This window comes from Papaver somniferum, chromosome 1, assembly GCF_003573695.1.
Source record: "Papaver somniferum cultivar HN1 chromosome 1, ASM357369v1, whole genome shotgun sequence".
Lineage (NCBI taxonomy): Eukaryota > Viridiplantae > Streptophyta > Magnoliopsida > Ranunculales > Papaveraceae > Papaver > Papaver somniferum.
Genome location: NC_039358.1, coordinates 76,065,010 through 76,079,814, shown reverse-complemented (window position 1 = coordinate 76,079,814; position 14,805 = coordinate 76,065,010). Strand labels below are relative to the sequence as shown.

General features: G+C 36.6%; 1 pseudogene; it reads right to left on the bottom strand.

Annotated features, from left to right (window-relative positions):
* Positions 1–7,554: 7,554 nt before the first annotated feature.
* LOC113330488 lies at positions 7,555–14,532 on the bottom strand (annotated as a pseudogene).
* Between the last annotated feature and the right edge of the window lie 273 nt (positions 14,533–14,805).

Sequence of the window (14,805 nt, the reverse complement as noted above, 5' to 3'; positions counted from 1 at the left end):
TTGAACCTTGGACTTCTGAGAGATGTGAGGTTTTATTCTGATTTCTTGATTGGTTTTGGATTGTGAAATCGATCGTCTTGACCAGTGGACCGTCAGGTATTTTATCAAGTCTCCCCCTTTCGTTTTCCCTTCTTCTGGTGAGACGTAGATAGAGGACCCACGTAGAAAAATTGATGTAAATACCTAGGTGGTCGAAGTTGTAGGTACCTTGATGAAGGATTTAGCGGAAGGACCTGGTGGACATTGATCGACTGTAGAGGTTATGAATCCCGTCTAAGAATCGCTGCTTGCATGTTGTATGCTCTGGAAGCTGTAGGAACCTCATACGACGTCGGAATTCGGTGCTTGACCCCAATTTTTCGAAGCTAAGAGACTTAGTTCTCACATGAGCAAAGAATCACTCAATTTGGAGTTGCATAGGTCAGCCAACGAAGCGTGCACATTTGTACTTTGTAATCCCGTACAAATTTTTCAGATGTCGTAGACCTGACGGTAAAGGCCATATCTTTCAGCTCGTATGTATGATTGATGCTCCCTTTTGGTATGTTGTAGAAGAGAAATATACAAACATCTTTTGTTGAGGAAGCATTGTCCCATTCCTCACCCATTGGCACGTTTTTGTAAACCCATGGCCTAAAGCATGTTGCATCTCATTTGTAGAGGTGATGAGAACATCTTGTAGAAACGTTTGGTTTGTGCTCGGCTGTAGTGCAAGCTTTGGATAGCATGTTTTCATGTATACACATCTTGTTATGAATCATTAGGGTTTGAAGAATTATGATCCATAGAGTAACGCTTCAGAGAATGGATAGTTGATGAAGCCGGTGATGTTGCTCCTGAGGCCGTTGCTGATGCTGAGACCATGGACGGAGTTGCTCCAGAGACTGAAAGTGATAGTCTTTGCTTTTCATCCAGTGAGCCTTTACATGAACGAACCAATTAGTGAGTTGAGAATACCTTAGATGAAGGTGAACTAGGATTTCAACCCAAATCCTCCTGAATATGACTTTACTGTGAAGTGGCTTCGTCATGGAATCGATGTTGTTGCGCGGTAGATAGCAGCAACAGTCTTCATTCCGGATATGACTGGTGAAGAGAGGAAGTTCCCCAGTCGTGCAGGGGCTTTTGATGTACAGAGGTTCCGTTTGACGACATTTCATGGAATCACATCAAGTTGCAATGACTTGATATGTGGATAACATTTATTGAAATATATTGGATTGATATTTCCAATAAAATCAAGTCCTCAGTGCATCCCTCATTTACTTAACAGAGTTGAAGGAGTTTGTAGCATCCATTGATGAATGATGTTGCATTTGCTTCAGAAGTCTTATCATAGGATAGTGAAGGCTTATCAATTGTAATTCAGCTATACTTTGATCACGTCGGTGTTGAACCAGTGTGTCACGTCGAGATATTGTGCTGAAGACATATGCGCCAATGAAAAGGGTGTACTCTTTGATTGGGAGTACAATTTGAAGAATTCTTGGAAGCTTGAGCGTTGAAGCGTCGAATTTCTTATGCTTGATCGTCTCGACTCAGTGTATCTTCTGTCGATTCAGCATTCAGCTGCGAGGGATTCAACACTTGTGCAGACATCAGAGATTTCTGATACTCGCGTACATTCCTACAAGTCTGTGGATAAATGCCAAAAGTGTTATTTACGATGCTTCCGTCATCTCTCAGTAGTGAATGTCTCGGTGAGATGCTCGATTCGAAGCGGTGTCAGATTCAACCACTTGGTGAAATATTAATTCGGTGAGGCTACCATTCATGACGTATTGCAGAGTTGCTGACAGAATTGAGTCCCCATGCTAGGATATCATGTGAGGAAATAAATGACATAGACATGGGAGGAATGAGACTTTACTGAGTGCAGAACCTCTTGATGAATGTCTATGCATATTTTGCAGGTTCTTGCTTCAACCTCGTCAAAGCTCGAAATTTCTCCAAGTGCTCTAATGATTGGATGACAAGTAGCTTCTTGTCGAGTGATGGCAGAGGCTCTGAGGGTTTTCAGTAGAACGATGTTGATGACGGCGTCAGCATCGACCAACATTCTTTCGAATTCATTTTTTCTGAGATGGACTGGTAATCAGTCCCCAGTCGTGCATCTCCTTGTTTGTTGATGCATGGTTGAGGTTTGTGCATTTCAGGATTGGTTATCCTTTCTTTGCACTTCTGAAGATCCTGAGAGATTGGAGAAGTATGCTTTTGTTGTGGTGCTTCGGCTTTCCTTCTCCTTCCTTCAGCAAAAATGTTCGTGGAAGGTTGGAGGTTGTACTGCTAGTTGATCAGACGCCTGCTACCTCGAGTCTCTCGCGGCTCCTCAACTTTTGTAGTTTTTGCTCTTTCCAGTAAAGTGGGTGCAGTAGTTGCCGATCTCTTCGCCGCTTCGTGAAGCTCTGAGAAGGTCTGGAAATGAAGATTTTCCAATAAAGCTCTGTAGACCGGGATCATGCCGTAGATACACAAGTCTACCAGTTGTTTCTCCGTGACATTTGGATCTTGACAGTCCAGGGCCTGGACTCGGAATATTTTCACGTAGTCATCGAGATGTTCATTGATTCTCTGAAACATTCTTCCAAGATCAGAGAGAGTAATTTTCTCTGACACAAAGAAGTACTTTTTGTAGAATGCGTCAATCATTTCTCCCCAATTGTTGATAGTTCCTGGTGCGATGTTGTTGTACCAGGTGTATGCCCTGCCTTTCAAGGACTTTGAAAATTCTTTGAGGCGAATAACATGGTTATGTTCATGTTCGCCTAAGGCTTCCAAGAACCGAGAGACATGTTCTCGAGCATTACCTGTTCCATCATACAGAGTGAAGGTCAGAGAGGTATAACCTTTTGGAAGAGGAATCCTTTGCATAGCAGCAGGGTATGGAGGCTGGTGACGATAGACATGTGATGTATTGTCTTTTCCACGGTTCTCCAAGAGACGTTCCAAATCTTCCCGAGTGATGAAGTTTGATGACTCCTTCGCTGATGGATCGTCTGCAGCTTTGCAGTGTATGAATCGGGATTACCTCAGGATCAGCGTCTGAGGATTTTTCCTTCTCTTTTCCTTTTCCTTGGGTCTTCCCCGACATTGTATCAGTGAGAGCCTTTAGTTGGTTAAATAGTTCCTTCTGTGTTGTAGCCATATCGGTTTGATTCTTTGCAAGAGTCTCTTGCACTTTGATGAGATCAGAAATGGTAGGTGGTGGATTTCCTCTGTCTTCCTCATGGTGTCGGCCGAACAAAGGATGACCCTTCGCGTTGACGTGAGGAGGAGTAACATTACCACCGTCAGTGTTAGAGGCTGGAATCGTTCCCGGGATATCATCGTTGTTGTTTTTGTTGCTAGTGCTAGCGTCGTTTGCATTGGAACCTTTGACTAACCCAGACCTAAGACCATCCATCTTGTGGAGTTGTGAGATTGCAACCGAGAGAATGATCTCCCACTGTGGTCGCCAATCTGTAGATGGGGAAAAATGATTTGCTGGTTTTTAAGAAATTGAGGAGACGACCGTACGGAGGAGACTCCTCGAACTTAGCGAAATATTAAACCTCACACAGATGCACCGCCGCCAAGGGGGTGCTTTAGATTCGAGAGACCAATCTGTAGTACTCTTGCCTAAATCAAGACAATGACCGTTCTAGAGTAAATTCGATCACAAGAGAGGATGGGTTGATCTGTAGGAGGGAAGCTGGGAAATGTGTGGAATCAATGGTAATCAAAAATTGTGGGTGTGTGAATTCTGAATATGATAAGCTCTGAATGATTGAAATTGCTCAATTGAGAGTAGTTGTTCAATTGATGAGTTGATGATCTCGTGTTGTCGATGAGATGTGAGATTGATGAAACTGTTGATGCTGATGATTCAATCATGATTCAGAGAATTAGTTATATTGCTGAATTTTAGACACCAAGATTCCGTAAAGTGTGACAGTTGATGGGATGAAAGAGTGGGGAAATGGAAATCGTGTTTGAGACCAGTTCCTCATCGTGTGATGACTTGGTCGATTTTCCATCCACTACTTTGTGAACTCCTTTAACTGATTGCACGACTTGCTCACATTCCAACGTGTGTATGAACACACATGCCATAGACCGCCAGACCAAAACCCTAGTTGATATCCCCCAAGTGACACGATTGATGTCTCGTGTGATCGTGAAGTCTCTAGGGCAGACGTGATTTTAGTTAGTCAGTTGTTGACTTCATGGGACGATGAGTCCATGTATTTGATGAGTTGAACATGAAATGTTCTGAGATTCATGACCTTAAACGTGTATGTTGAGACAGAGGTATAATTATCATGATGAGGTGAGAAAGTATTGATCATTCGATGGACCGTTGAATATTGATTGTTGAACCAATATTCCTTGGTTTGAGCAAATATTTATCATCTGAGCAAGTGTTGCTCATGTGATGAATTGTTGAATATTTAATCGTCTGAGCATGTGTTGCTCATCTGATGGATTATTGGCAGCGTACCAAAAATATTAATTAGAATACTGGTCGTTGAACCGAGCATAATTAATAAAATTAATGACCATGAGGTCGTCGTAAAATTATTAAGGTTGGAATCTGGAATAATGATCCTTGGATTTAGAAACCCTAATTTGATCAATTGATGATCAATTCATGGTTCGCCAGAAGTTTAACCATGGGACGAAGGAGGGAACGACGACCACATGGGACCGTGGATCAACCATGTAGTGTCCGTATGCTCACATGAGCAAATACAAATAAATCCTGAAGAGTTGATGATTTGTTGGTGAAAGAATGATTAAATGCTGGTTTAATCATTTATTCGTTTGAGCCTTAGGTGAGAAAACCTAATTAATTATGACGTGAGGGACCGACCATGGGGTCATGAAACCGGATCTGGGTAGTCACGTGACCGCCTGATGATCACTTCATGAAAATACAAAGTGTTTGGAAGAGTCTTGGACCTAATACGTGCAATTGTGCAAATTGGGTCAAAACTGTGAAACTTGATGGGACAGGCTTCTGTAAGCCAAAGAGCCAATCTTGGTCGGTCAAGATAGCGTGCTCGTGTCCCCAAGGCGTCCGCGTCTCAGTCTTGATAATTTTGATATTTTCTAGCGTGCAATTGAGCATCCATTCGAGAAAATATGCCAAAATTAGGGTTTCGACGAAACTGAGGAAAATACCATGAGATGATGGAAAATAATTATAAAATAAGGAATAAGGAGGCGTGGGACCGCCGAGGCCAAGGAATGGTCGGACGGTTGTGATCACGGTCCCATGGTGCCATTTTCTTAATTTTATAATATTTTTGATGATTTTATGAAGAATTTTAAGAAATTTGATGAATTTAGGGAGTTTCCATGAATTGAAGGAGTTTTCATGAGTTCAAGGAAGCAAAAAATATTAAAATAATAAAAACACGGGCATGTGGGACCGTGGGGGCGTGGCCGGTCGGCTAGGGGCCCGGTCCCACGAATTTTCATAATTTTTTTATATTTTTTAAGTATTTTTCATGATTTGAGGTAATTTTTCCTAATTTGAGAGAAATACCATGAAATCAAGGAATTTGATGAATTCAAGGAAAAATAAAATAAAATAATAAAACAAGGGGCATGTGGGACCGGCTAGGGCATGGCCGCCGGCTAATGGCCCGGTCCGACAAGTTTTCATAATTTTATTTATTATTTGATGATTTGTGCAAAATACCATGAAATCAAGGAGTTTTTTCATTAAATTAGTGAAATAATAATAATAATAAAATAAGTCGGAACCACGAGGTGTGGGGCCGGCTGGGACCAAGGCATGGCCGGTTGGCCAACGGTCACGCCCCACACTTCTTTCCTTAATTTTATATTATTTTTTACGAATTTATGAAAATACCATGAAACCGAGGAGTTTCCTCGAGACGAAGGAGATTTGATAAAATGAGAGAATTTTCATCAAATCATGGAAAATAATAAAAATGCATTAAAAATATAAAACTGGCGTGGGATTAACACAGTCGGTCGGTCGTGTGTCCGTGCTCCCAGCACCCAGGTCAATATTTTTAATTATTTATTATTTTCTTCCCTATTTTGCATAGGTTCATCGTTTTGTTGTATTTTGAAATACTCATTCGTGCGGTGACTGTTGGTGTATCGTCGTTGAATACACTTTCACCATTTGAATCGAGACTTACTTAGAGGTAGCTCAGACGCCCGGTTGTTGATTATTTATTACTAATTGTGGAATTCAGTGGAGAATAATTCACAAAACTGAGTAATAAGATGTTTATTATTAATTCATAGGATCAGCTGAGGATTCGACTACGAATTCAGAATAATAAAGGGAGCATTACCATTCCATGGGATCGTAGATTCGACCATAGAATCAGAGTAATTAAGATTTATCTATTACCATTTATGAGACCAATTGTGGATTCGATCATGAAATCGGAGTAATGAGATAATATAGTTATTGCTATTCTATGAGATCAAGTCGTGGATTCGATAATTGAATCAGAACAATTGTTTATTTCCATTCTATGGGACCAGTCGTGGATTCGACCATGGAATAGGAGCAATTGTTATTGCCATTCCATGGGACCAGTCGTGGATTCTACCATGGAATAAGAGCAATAATAGATTATTCTGGGAATTCAGTAGTGAATGTCACGGCAGAATTAATATTAATTAGGAATAATTAACTTTGTTGCTCTATACTAGCAGAGCAAGCTGTCTAGGAGCATTAATTATCCCGATATGAGCTTGTCGGTAAGTCATATCCTTTATATAGTCAGCGTAAACTCGTTGTTTGTTCCTGAAGACGTTATCGCTCTATACTAGCAGAGAAAGCTGTCTAGGATCCGTCCATCTCGTGATACTACATAGAAATAATAACTGAAAGTGTTCAGTATTCATGAGATATGTCGTTGTTCAGTCGTGAGACTACATATCTACATGTACTCCGAGAGAAAGTACTCTCCGTTGAGAATTCGATGAGAGACCCATGTCTCAGTACTCACGTCTGATTGCTGGATCAGAGCTTCGTATAATTATGAGTTTATGATTTTATCCCTTGTCGAAAATCCACCATCTACAACTGTCTAGTTAATTCTCTAGAAAGTATATTGGAGTTAGTCCTTACAGATTGCTAATCGGAATATTGGATGTGGTTGTTAGACCCCCGATTTTTCAGGTATCTCATCACCATGCTTTCTACATTCATGTAAACTAGATAGATCAATCGAAGTTTCTGATCTTTCAGATCTGGAATTATCCATCTTCAGAATATTACCAGCAGAACTTGAAACTTTAACAACAATCATCACATTTCACCCCTGAATTTAAGAAAAAATCACCTGAATTAGTTATTGTCTTTTCTTGGCTCATGAGGTGTCGTTGCTTGACTCCATGTGGTTAAATATCCTATTCTCATCGATCTTTGAGACGGTAAAATCCCTATAGCCTAATTAAAACTTGTAATGTAATTACACACAAGGCATCATGCAATCTCTGGTGGTTTCAAGATCAAATGATTATTTCTGATGGATTAATTCTGAGAACACCTGGTCAAAAACACCAATACTGTCCAGATAACAACACATAGTGTATCTATAACGCGTATCTTAGTGAAAACACTATTCTCATATATTTGGATAAAATAAGATCAATGAATCAATTAAACACACGCAGACACACACAGATACATTATTCAAATAGAAAACATTAACACTCGCAAAACAAAATAAATAAATGATATATAGATTGTCTAATCCCGAGGAACCGAGTCTATAGAAGCTTTGAAAATTCTCTCAAATGCCTCATCTAAGCAAGCGTTGAACAATGTATGATCAATCAATTCTTTCTCAGCTCCAACTGCTATCTTCATCTTTCCCATGTAGCTCACCATTGTTACCATGAGACTCTGCACTTGACCAATTTATCCATATTATAAAAATAAAAAATAAAATAATTCATATCATGTTATGAGAGAAATATGCTTTAACGTTAAAAGAGAATATGTTTTAGAGTATATATACTTCTTGGATATCAACGTAAAGGAAGCCCATATCAAAGATTGACTAATATATGTAAGACATGCTAACTTGAGACCAATTAAAAATCTAAATTGCCTTCTTTTTTTATTTCCAAAAACACAAATACTTTTACTCTTCTTCCATGGATGAGTAATCTCTAAGCTAATCTTCGGGTGATTAATGGATTATTGGTTATGAGGAATGTATATGAGTGTTTAATAAACATATATGTGATGATTCTTTTAGGTTTTTTAATTTTTTACATCGTACTGCCATAATTAAAAAAAAACACCTCTCTATTAGACGGGGTGAGAAAGTATGTTGTGGTTCTAATTAACACAACTCTTTCTTAGGATCTGGTTGTTTGTTCATATTTTTCTCAGAATTTTGTCTTACCTCTTTTGTCCTCTTTCAAGTTGTTGTGGGTATTGTTGTATTTGATATAATAATAACATGGGATATGAGTGAATTTCTTCTTTGTGCAACTTTGATATAGTTATGCGTAAAGTATTGATCTTTCAAGCACTTTTTATCCTCTTTAGGTTGTTGTTAGCATTGGTGTGCTTGATACAACAACAAGGGATCTGAGGTTTGGATTTGTTTGCTTGATCTTCTTAAGATTGTGATATAGTCTTTTTAATGTTTGATCTTGGAATATTGATCTGTCAGAATTTTTATTATTAACTTAAATTGTTGTTCCCGAAAGATGATTGGGTTTGCGGATTTATGTTTATCAACTGACTTGTCTATTGCATCCCAATGTTAACTGGGTCCCATTTTTTTGATTATATTTAATTTGTTTGGTGATTGGATGATCCAAGTTGTTTGGTGATACTCCTGATCCCCAATGTTTGAGTGGGTTCCCCATCATCCGGTCTTGAATTTATCATGTTATTTTTAGCTAACCTAATTTGGGTTTTTTTTTTAGAAAAAAAAATCCCAAATATTGTTATTCTTTTATTTAAACCAATTTCAAGTTACCTTTTTTGTCTTAAAATTTTTCTCAATGTTTTTTTCAACACTTATGTCTTTGTTTTCAAATCTTTAATTTGGTTCCAGAAATGAATTAAAATCTTTAATTTGGTTCCATGTGCACTTGCAGGTTTTAATCTTGGTATATATTTGTTTGGTTTGTTTTAAAAAATAAGTGTATGTGCATTTTGTTCAACATTTCTTGAGTTTTTATTATTTATCCTAGTTTCCACGTTTCCGTATTTATATTCAGTGGGTCTTCTAATTTTCCATGTTCCTTTAGTGTATCGATGTTTAATTTTAAACAACTTTTTTTCCGTCTTTGTATTAGTTCCTTTTTTTAAATGTTATTATATAGTTAAGGAAATTTTAGAAAATGGTGGCTGATCTGGGTATTCAAACTTGTTTACCTAAGTTCTTTTATTAGTTTCTGCTGTTTGTTCTTTGACTTTTGGGTATCTCATGTTACTCTCCTTGTTTCTGGCCCTATAGTTCTTTCCCATTCTCATTGAGTTTTTTTTTGTTAACTAGGATTTCTCCATTTTCTTACTGTGTTGTTTGCTTTGTGATTTTCTGTGACATTTTCTGACTGTTTTTTTTAATAGGTTGGCCAAGAGATTTTCTTGTGTTTTTGCGAGTATTTCATTTTTTTGTCGAATCTTAATTTTACTTCTTTTTCATCACATGTATGGAAAAAGAGAATCTCATATCTTGACCCCCGCTCCGCTGACCCAACAAAACTCAAAGGCTAGCTTCTTGTTTTTCTATTATAAAGTCTCCTTTTTTTTCTTTGCTACTTAAATTTTTAACGTCTGGGTTGGTATAATCGCCAAGTAAAGGAATATCCAACAAAATTCTGGTTTAGTTATACAATGACCTTTTCTTTTCAACTTCTTCATCAAGTTTTTCAAACTAAAACTTCAATTGCCATAATTCAAGTACAACCGATTTTTTACTTTTAATATACTGTACTCTGGTGCTAGCTAATTGTTTACTTTTTATTTAATTTAAGTTTTCTCTGCAAACTGTCGACATAGTCATGATAGTTTGCATTTGGTATATGTTTTGGGAGGTAGTTGTCATGAGCTAGTCTAATGGTTTATTTACTAGTCTATGTTAGCGTAGCCTTCTAAGATTAATTGTTAGTGTTTGACATCAATTTATTTTAATTGCTAGTGCAACTGCTGGTAATTGTCTTTGGTTTTATGTCTTTTAACTGCTAGTTTAACTGTTTGTAATTAACTTTTTTTTTGCTGTAACTATTTATGTCTGCTTATTTTCTGTATCTTGTCTTATACTTTTCCATGTTTTTTTTGTTTCTTATTTATAATTAGTTTTAATGCTTTCTTAATCCTTTAACAACTAGTTTAGCGTTTTTAACTTGAACTAATCCGAACATCAGCTAGTTCAGTGTCCTAATGACATCATTTCAGGTTCAATACATTACATTGAACATTAGGATTCTAGGTGTTTTCCTATTATGTGAAGTCTGGAATGCTAGATAATATAGTAGACGTTGACATTTAAGTTGTGTTGATACTTAGTCGTTACTTTAAGTCTCTTGTTTGGTTATAGTGAACATTAATACCCAGTTCCTTATTTACAATTTTCAGATCTAGTTAGTTGTGTTTATTGATTAATATATGTTTTATTAGTTAGGTTAATATCTATTTTATTAGTTGGACTCACCTTTTACAGTTTTCATAGCTTTTAGGTTCAGATTATCTGGTTTTGATCTTGTTTTACCAACTCATATGTTGTGTGCCTATATTATCTTTTTAAGTGGCATTTAGCATTTCCAGAGAATTTTTTTGATGGGGGCGTTTTTTGAAGGGGGCATGGGGGACAAATGACATGTTGACACATGTCTCACATATTAATGAATTATGTTTCCAAAAATATTAAATAAGTGTATTTTTGGAGAGAAAATTGGTTTTCTTAATTGATGTTGGTATTTTTGGAAACAGAATTCATTAATATGGGAGACATGTGTCAACATATCATTTCCCATGCATCCTTCAAAAAACGCCCCTCAAAAATTTCTCGCATTTCCATCTAATTATGTTATGTGTAATTTAATCAACATCCCTGTTTTTTCTTTGAATAGAAAAAAGAAGACTCTTATGAAAAAAAGCATGAAGTTGAAATCAATTTTGACTATGTCATTTTGGCTTCTTCCTAAAGTAGATTAATCTCAAGAGCTAGTAATCCCATTGGCAATGTTTTTTCGAAAAGGCAAAATCAACTCTCACCAAAAGATCATCGATCGTGGCAATGGCTCAACTACCCGCAATCATTAGCAACCCCCTTTTCCTAGACAAGCCGTTGTGACACATCTATCAGTCTTGTTGCTAGAAGAACTCATGAACCTATTTTGTTAGTCCTAACATGAGCCATGACGCTCGAATTTCAAAACTTATTTATCGACACACACACATACTGCAAGTATTACAAGACAACGCATTGGGTACTGAAGGAGAACGTAGAATTCCTAAGCTACTGAAGAATTGTAAATGTTTTAGTTATCCTAGCATTCTTATAACTGAACTCTTTTTTATGACTTATCATGTTGTACTCTCTTTCATTCGTAAATTTTGTTCATGTGTATATTCCTTGACAAGGTTTTAACGAGACAACATATGTGTGTCCAACACCGTTTTATGTCTAATCTTCTAGAGATATCAGTGGTTTTACCATTTACTACCTATTTTCTGTATTTTTATTTTAATTTTTTTTCGTGTAAAAACATTACTCCCTTTGTCTTTATATTTTCATCCTCTATTCTATTTTCGTCTGTCCTAAAATACTGGCCAGCTTCATATTTTCTAGTTAAACTCTCAAATATACCCTTCAACTTTCTATTATTATAAAACTATTTTTAGTATAACCAACCTAAAATCTTAAATGATATCTTCATCAATAGGAAACAAAGCATTTTAATATATCATATTTATCTTCGTTCCTTTTTATTTATTTAAAAAAATATTAAATACAATATAAGATTGATAATATAACCTAAAAAAGTGGGGAGATATCTGTTTTATCTTCTTTCAAACATTTCAAAAATTACACAATATATGTTTGTTTTTAAATATTACGAATGTTGGTTTTAGTTTTGGTAATAATCTAACATTTCATAAGGGTAATCATGATATTTCCTCCGATATCCTTTATATTTTGAACTAGTCAAACCGGACCAATAAAATAGGGCAGAGGGAGTATTATGTATTTTCAGTTCGAGGTAAATTGATAAGGATAATTACTGGGAGTACGCCTCCGCCTAGAGCAACTCTCGACGACTTTACTAACTCCATCTAGCCTTGATTATAAACTTTATTATCAAAAGAGTCAACGGTCCGCGAGTTTTAACCCCAAAGGAGTCACTATCCAACCACAAAAAAAACCTCCAAAACAAAAGTAACACAAAAACCCCAAAAAACAAAATTTTGATGAAACCAAAATTTGGTTTCATCATAAAATTTGATGAAACCTCATAGAATTTGACGAAACTGATTTTTGGTTTCATCATAAAATTTGATGAAACCAATTTTGAAATTTGGGAATTTTGTATCCATTTTTTAAAATTTTGGGGTTTTTGTATAATTTATTTTAAGATGGAGTTTTAATGAATCCCAATATTTGAGTGGGGTTTTTGTACCACAAATTTGGTCACCTTGGGTATTTATGACCAGTTTTGTCAAAAGAAAAAAAAACTCTAATTGTAACAAATATGCTGGGATATCAATACCCTACTCATTATACCTACATCTTATGCTTTATTTAGAAAAAAATACCTACATCCTGTGATAAAATCTAAATAAACCAATAAATTTTTAACTTACCTGAGGAACATTCACCACCATAAAGTAGATACTCTTAACAGGATGGTTTGCTAGAGATATTTTCTCCACCGGTCCTATCAAATTTGATATGGCCATGCTTGACTTCCAAATGACATCACGTATGTATTTAGAGGTTTCCTGCATTTTGGAGATACTAATATGTTTGAATTAATAGATTTTGAGACATCACATGATTGCAATATTCTGAATAAAACTGATTGCAACAATTACCTCTGGACCTCTTAGTTTGCTCATTAGATCGATTAATTTTCCAGTTAGATAAACGACCAAGGAGTTCTTCTTCTTCGTGATCATTTCCTTAGCTTCAAATACAAATTCTAGTGGATCGGAATTATCAAGATTGGTTGCATTAGGGATGGAGACATGGATAAAGCCGAAGTTGTTACCCCATGGACCTTTGGTTTCTGATTTCCCCATTTCCTCGACTGATTGATAAGTGGTTATTTCCCTAGTGTTGAGTAGAACTAGAGCCGTTGAACGTGCATTGCCAGCACCCTTGCTTGCAGTCTCCATGTATAGTCTTATTCCATAAAATATTACACCAACGATCACATCGTTAAGCGTCTGTTTCAGAAAAAAAATAATTTTTATTCATTAAAAATTTAACAGATTTGAGGAAACCATAAACGTGAAATGAATTCCAAATAAGAACATATATATATACTGGTAAGAATTCCAAATAAGAACATATACCCTACGAACTTAATAAATTAAAACGACGGGAAGAAGTGAAAGACTATTAAATCTTACCCCACCAAGCTTTGCTTTGATTTCTTTGATCTGATCAAGAGAAAAGGTGACAGTAGAGATTGAAACTGGCCTAAACTCAACTCCCTCTTTAGCTGACCTAATAGGGCTAGCATGATCCTCCAACATACCCTTCCAAAGACTCCAAGTGAAATCCGTTATAGTGTTCTTGAACATGGACAAAGTCTCAAAAACACTCTTTTTTATTCATGTAATCGTCGGATCGGATCTTTGGAAAAGCTAAAGGAAGAGAAGGATTATCAGATCTTTGTAAACAGCTAAAGAGAGCACCCATGAGTGAATATCCATCACCCAGGGCATGATGAAGTTTAAACACAACTGTCCCAGCTGCATTGCTTGTAGGGTACTTGAATATGTAAATCTCCCATAACGGTCTACTTTGTGGTAGCCGCTCCATAGCTATCTTTGATAAATATTCTTGGAGGTACTCATCGTAGCATTCCACCGGTAACCCTTCTTCAAACAATGGAACCTTGACGTGGTCATCCAGATTGACCGTAACCTTCTTCCAATGTTTTTCCATTTTCTCCTGTAACCTGCATGACAAATTAAACCTATATGAAATCTTAGTACAATATATAGCTCAAACTGTCGCACTAAGACTAGAGCATGTAGAGTATACCAAGAGGGAGGAGAAACGCGGGTTAATGGGGAGGAAAACATTCTCAAGCAATGACATAGTTTGGGAGTCATCGATTGGAATTTCTAATTCCAAAACTGCAAGAATGCTCATGGAGAGCGAAGAACTGCTATAATATTGTCCGGTTGGAGTAGATGGTTCCAGATGTTCATCTTCTTCACCCATGGATGAGGACCTCATTGGTACTTTAGAGTACTCCATTTCTATTTTCACTAGATTTTCCTCTCCTTCGATTTCTGCTTTGCTGAAATTCTTTTTGTAGGACTGCAGATACGCTACTATGTATTCTATTCTTTACATCTTACCAAAAAAAAGAGAATAAAAATGAAAAGTAGTATTTCACGCAGTACTATGTACTACTGCATTATTGAATGTGTTGATAAATTTGGCCGGTCCAATTGATTGATAACTAAAACTCTACTGTCCATATGTAGACATATCAATTTTAGATTCAATACATAAATTCCTAATTTTAAATTCAATACATAAAGTCCTGGACCATCCGGCGTAGTGTTTGTAGCTGTATCATTCATACATATGGTTGGACTTCATCTTCATATACTAG